The 6341-nt window shown below is 34.3% G+C and overlaps 1 pseudogene; it reads left to right on the plus strand.

The window, feature by feature from the left end:
- Positions 1-1547: 1547 nt before the first annotated feature.
- LOC123206070 lies at positions 1548-5016 on the plus strand (annotated as a pseudogene).
- The last annotated feature ends 1325 nt before the right edge of the window (positions 5017-6341 follow it).

Raw genomic sequence — 6341 nt, forward strand, 5'->3', positions numbered from 1 at the left:
TCCAGGTAGCTTATATTTAGGGGTGAATCTAAGCCGAACCAGCTTCGGTGCGGCGTTTGGCACAAAGAAAGTTGAACTAAAGTGGGAAAATAACAGACTTAAAAAGAAAGGACTTTAACAGAAATGGAAAATTTGAAGAGGTTTTCAGAAAGTAACAATAATTGAATTTTTTACAAATATTATCATATTTATTTAGCAATTGTTATAGAATATCAACTAAAGCAATGGAAAGTTCTTTATGCATTCTAATGTAATCAATATTTTTAGACCCGGATTAGTATAAACTAGGTTAGGGGTTGGTTCAGAACTTAAATGTTTTAAACATCGGTTAAAATAAATAAATATTAAAGTAATACTCAATAAAAAGAGAGTTTTAATTTGACAGTTTCGAGGTAGATATTCTTTACGAGATAGATTTTATTTGAGTTTGCAATGCAAAGTTTTGTGCTCTTGGACAAATTATAGCATTCCAAATCATGTTTAATTGAATCAAGTATTGTATTATCTGATAAAAATTTAATTTTTTATATCGTATTTAAAATATAATATTATATTTATGATATAATTTTTAAAAATAAAATAACAAAAAAATTTTAATTGATATATTATTATTTTAAAAAAATTATATGCGTTTAAAAATTTAAGATTTTTTCTATATACTCGTATTATATTATCATTTTCTTTAAAAAACATATTGATAATATGTATTATATCATAGAATATATTTTTTTTATAATATATTAATTTAATATATCTTATAATATATATTATTTTTTATATATATTATATTATAATATAAAATATGTATTATATATTATATAATACTGATAATTATATTCAGAGTGATTAAAATGTATTTAAAAATTGATCAGTTAAATTTGGCTTTTGAAGATGTTTGATGGATCCACAATTTCATGATTTATGAAAGTATTCTTTTAGATGTTTTATAGGTATATATTGTGGGTAATTTTGTCAATTTTATTTATTTTACGTTTGATAAATTTGATAGTTATTTTAAGTTAAGGATGAGCACCAATTAAACTCAAATTTAAACACTCTTATCCCAAATTCAGTATAAATTTATTAATAATAATTTAAATTTAACTTAAATAAAATAGAGTTTGACTTAAATTTTATTTAATCTATAATATAAATTTATAGTGTAAGTTCGTGATTCATTAATAACAATGTTATTTATTTTATAATAAATAAAACGATGTTATTTTTATAATTATTTGATTTAATTTGAATTAAACTATGAATCAAATTAAATTGAATCAAACTATCAGTTCAACTCGTAAGATACCCCAAATAGGAATCTTTTGAGTTTTAAATATGAATCAACTGTTTTCATTTGATTTTAATTTGAGTTTAACTTAAATGAATGCAAGTCAAGTTAGAACCGAGTTATTTTTCAAGACCAAGACAGCCGGATTCGGTTCTAACACTATTTAAAGTTGAAATATAACCCTTAGATTCTGATTATTTACGGACTTCTCACTTTTAACCTTCAGAGTCAATCTGATATGCAACTTTTAACGTCCAGAGCTAGTGAAGATGTTAAGCTCCGCCATAACACTTGCAAGCCTTTGTCCACAACAACTCTTCTTTCCCAACTCGAACCCCATCAAAGTAAAATCCAGCTCTTCATATTTCTGTCATAGCAATCACTCACACAACATTAGCAATAAAAGATTTCAACTAGACTTGCTTCAATTTTTTCACTCAAAATCGAGCCTTTGCCTCAACTGTTCCATCAGCCAGGGAACTTCCAGTGCTGGAGATAATATCCCACATGACCAGCACTTAATGGTACAGATAAAAATATTTATTATTTATTTATTTGCAGCTTCTCTGTTTTGGACTTTATGGCTGAAAATTTAGTTTTTTGTTCTTTGTTGTCTCAGGAGAGTAAAGGGTTCTGGGATTAATGGAAGGTGAGAGCTTTTTAAGCTGAACTATAAGCTCAATCATCCATTCTTTTTTTTTTTCTTTCTTTATATGTAGTTTTTTTAAGAAAAGAAAATAACCCACTTGGCTGATGAGAAAATTTCTGCGAGAAAAGGAAGAAGGGGGAACTTTTCGCATTGTGACTTGAATTTTACGACCACTTAACTCAACTCAGCTGACCCTTGTATTTTTATAGGAAATTATATATTCTAACCCCATTGCAAAGTAAAACTATAGGTGATATACAAACTCCAAAAGGCCTTTGCTTTGCTATCTTTCGATGTTGTTACAGAACAATGCATTTAACATTCTTCATGTGCATAGACATCAAGTAGCTTCAAGAATCTTAAGCAAATATCACTTTCTGTCGGGAAAGACTCACTGTACCTATCACTCATCAACCAACCACACGCATGTGAATCTCCTCACAATTGCCTCAAACTCCAAATCTCTGCACCAAACTAAACAAGTCCATGCCTTTGCACTCCACAATGGATTTCTTCCTAGAAGTGTTTCTCTCTGTGCCTCTTTGATCCTCCGCTATGCTGCTTTCCAAGAATCCAATGCTTCTTTCCTTCTCTTTGAACAGACTATTAGTTATTGCCACACTGCATTTCTGTGGAATACTTTCATTCGGGCTTTATTGGTTGCCCGTGTTCATGATGGTTTTGTTACCTATAATCAAATGGTTAGGACCAGAGTTCCGCTTGATAACCATACCTTCCCTTTTGTTCTCAAGGCATGTGCTGATAATTTGGAACTCCAAAAGGGTATGGAGATTCATGGGCATCTGTTCAAACTTGGTTTTGAAATGGATGTTTTTGTGGGTAATACCCTGTTGTTGTTTTATGGTAATTGTGGGCTTTTGGAAAATGTTAGGAGTGTGTTTGATGAAATGCGTGAGAGAGATATTGTTTCCTGGAATACAATTATAGGATTACTTTCGGTTAATGGCTGCTATGTGGAGGCGCTTGATTTATATTGTGATATGATTTTAAGGTCTGGGTTTAAACCAAACTCAGTTACTGTTGTTAGTATCTTGCCAGTTTGCAGGAGCCTTGCAAATGAGGTCATGGCAAGGCAGATTCATTGTTTTGTTGTGAAGGTTGGGTTGGGTGTTCAGGTGACTATTAGTAATGCACTGGTTGATGTGTATGGTAAATGTGGAAATATGATGGCTTCAAGGCAAGTTTTTGATGAAATGGTAGAGAGGAACGAAGTTTCCTGGAATGCCATAATTGCTAGTCTTGCTCATACAGGGTGTAACAAGGATGCATTAGATATGTTTAGGCTGATGATTTGTGCTGGGCTGACACCAAACTCTATAGCCATATCTATTATTTTACCTGTGTTGGTTGAAGAAGAATTATTTGGGTTAGGAAAGGAAATCCATGGGTTCTGTTTAAGAATGGGCATTGAATCTGATGTGTTTGTTGCCAACTCAATGATTGATATGTATGCAAAATCAGGCCATCAATCTGAAGCTTCCTCTCTGTTTCACAGTATGCTTGTAAAGAATGTTGTTACTTGGAATGCCATGATTGCTAATTTTACTCAAAACGGGCAAGAGTTAGTGGCTCTAGAGCTATTAAGAGCAATGTCAGTACATAACGAGATACCTAATTCTGTCACTTTGACGAATGTTCTTCCAGCTTGTGCACGAGTTGGTTTCCTTCGTCCAGGTAAAGAAATCCATGCAGTGACTATCCGTATGGGGTTCAACCTTGATCTCTTTGTCACCAATGCTCTGACAGACATGTATGCAAAATGTGGCCGCTTAGATCTGGCTCAAAGTCTTTTTGACATATCCCGTAGGGATGAAATATCTTATAATATATTAATAGTCAGCTTTGCTCAAACTAGTGATTGCTCAAAATCTTTGAGTTTATTCTCAGAAATGGGTCTCAAGGGTATGATGCATGATGTGGTTTCCTTTGTGGGTGCTATATCAGCTTGTGGAAAATTAGCTGCAACCAAGCAAGGGAAAGTGGTCCATGCAGTCGTGACGAGAAAGCTTTTTCACACACACCTCTTTGTTGCTAATTCACTTTTGGACTTTTATTCCAGATGCGGACGGATTGATATAGCTGACAAGATCTTTGTGAGGATTCCAAATAAAGATGCAGCCTCGTGGAATACTATGATTTTGGGTTATGGAATGCTTGGTGATTTGGACATGGCTATCGATCTCTTCGAAAATATGAGGGAAAGTGGAGTGCAATATGATTCAGTTTCATATATTGCAGTTTTGTCAGCCTGTAGCCATGGAGGATTTGTTGAAAAAGGGAGGAAATACTTTGAGGAAATGCAAGCTCAGAATATTAAGCCGACACAAATGCACTATGCTTGTATGGTTGATCTCTTTGGACGAGCTGGCCTTATGGAAGATGTAGTGGAACTTATACAAAATTTGCCCATCATACCGGAGTCCAATATATGGGGTGCTTTGCTTGGGGCATGCCGAATCCACGGTAATATAGAGTTGGGGTCTTGGGCAGCTGAGCATTTGCTTAAGTTGAAACCTGACCATTGTGGGCATTATATTCTTCTTTCAAACATGTATGCAGAAGCTGGGAAATGGGATGAGGCAAACAAGATTAGGGAATTGATGAAGTCGAGAGGGGCAAAGAAAAATCCTGGTTACAGTTGGGTTCAAACAGGGGACCAGGTACAAGCATTTTGTAGTTGGAGAGGTAATGGAGAAATCCACTCCAGGTCTTTGGCATGAAGAACAAGGTTAAATTTGTTAAAGAAATCTGAGTTTTATGGTTGTTTGCTGACGTACAAGTCCTGGCAGCATCAAAAGTGAACCAGAAAATTGAATAGCAGAAATTTTTTAAGTATCCAGAAGACGAAAAGGAGATGAATTGCATCGAACTTTTGCTTAGTAGGTAGAGTACTTGATAGATAAGTACTCCTTTTATGGGTAACTTTCATCATTTTCAGTAAAGTACTCTCCAAATCTCCGAGCCTGCAAGAAATATTCTTGTGCACACATCAAGAAATAAAAAATTCAGATTGATTCTTTAAGTTTCTATGTGTCAAATAAATGTTTAAAATTTTAATTTTTTTTAATAATTTAATATTTTCTATCATTATGCAAAAACAATTGGGAACTTCTTTGTGAGTATTTGAGACTTTGAAAACATTTAATACTAGTTGAAAAATATAATTATAATATCTCTAGATAAATTTCACATGTACAATATACGGAAGAGGTGTTGAGTATATATGAATATCTTATATCATTTAAAAATATTAATAAAAGAGTAGTTAAATAGTCTCTGAATCTTAAACTATCAAAACGTGTTTTGGCTTATAATAGCATATTCCTACAGATTTTGGAAATTGTCTCCAAAATAATAGAGAAAAGGGGAGCGGCCAAAACTTTGACAATGTTTTTACTTGGGAACTTACGGTGAAATGAAGTTTTGTTTTCTTAGCTAAATGTTGTAGGCACCTACATGGTGTTTGAATCTTTCTTTATGTTTTCACCAGGCTAACTCAGCTGAAATCAATTCAAAGCTTGCAAAGCTTGGGCTTGCTCCATTGGTAGCTTACGGGTTGTTTGATGGCGTTACATATACCACTTTCTTTTTCTTGGCATTCCTTGGCTATGACAAAAGTTCTGGCAAGAACCCGGCCGCTAATCTCCAGGCACTTTCAGGGGTATGAAATACTTCACTTTCGATATTTGTTGCTCGAAAGCTCTACTTTTTTATACATAGTTTCAAAGTCGTTCGTTCAGGCTTAGTTATTCTCAACAGACAAAAAAAACCATCTCTATCTATTTAAAGTTTCTCTGATGGTTTTACAAACCATACCTGACCTGTCAGTTCAACCGGCAATTGACTGCTAATTCGATTGGGAGATGGTTCACACTTGGTATGGGTTTTGAATTGGGATGAACCCTGGTCAAACTAGCCCAAATATGTTGGTTTACGGATCAACTGCCGACTTAACCCGATGAAACCCATACGTTGACAGCAACATCACGACGTCATAAAAATAAGCTTTTTTTTTTCCCCTTGCAATCTTGTGTCTCAGCCCTCACATAACTTGGCAAACACCACCCGCATGGCATCAGCCTAATTTTTTTCATTTAACCTATCTTTTGACTGTTATATGGAGATATTATGTGTGCACCATCAATCCTCAGATTGTTATCTTGATGTGGACTGGGAACAACGTAACCAGGCCATTTCGAATTGCCGGAGAGCGCCGGCTTCACTTGTTGACAAAGGTTTGAAGAGGATCCAAAACTATTTCAGGTTTCCAAATCTTGTCTATGCATTTGCCCCTGTTGTCTCCATAGTTGGTGCTTCATGTTTAACAGTCGTTGGCTTGGTCATCCTTTCCAGACGTTGAAAAAATTCTCTCATCAAAGAGCT

The sequence above is a fragment of the Mangifera indica genome, chromosome 2 (assembly GCF_011075055.1).
Source record: "Mangifera indica cultivar Alphonso chromosome 2, CATAS_Mindica_2.1, whole genome shotgun sequence".
Lineage (NCBI taxonomy): Eukaryota > Viridiplantae > Streptophyta > Magnoliopsida > Sapindales > Anacardiaceae > Mangifera > Mangifera indica.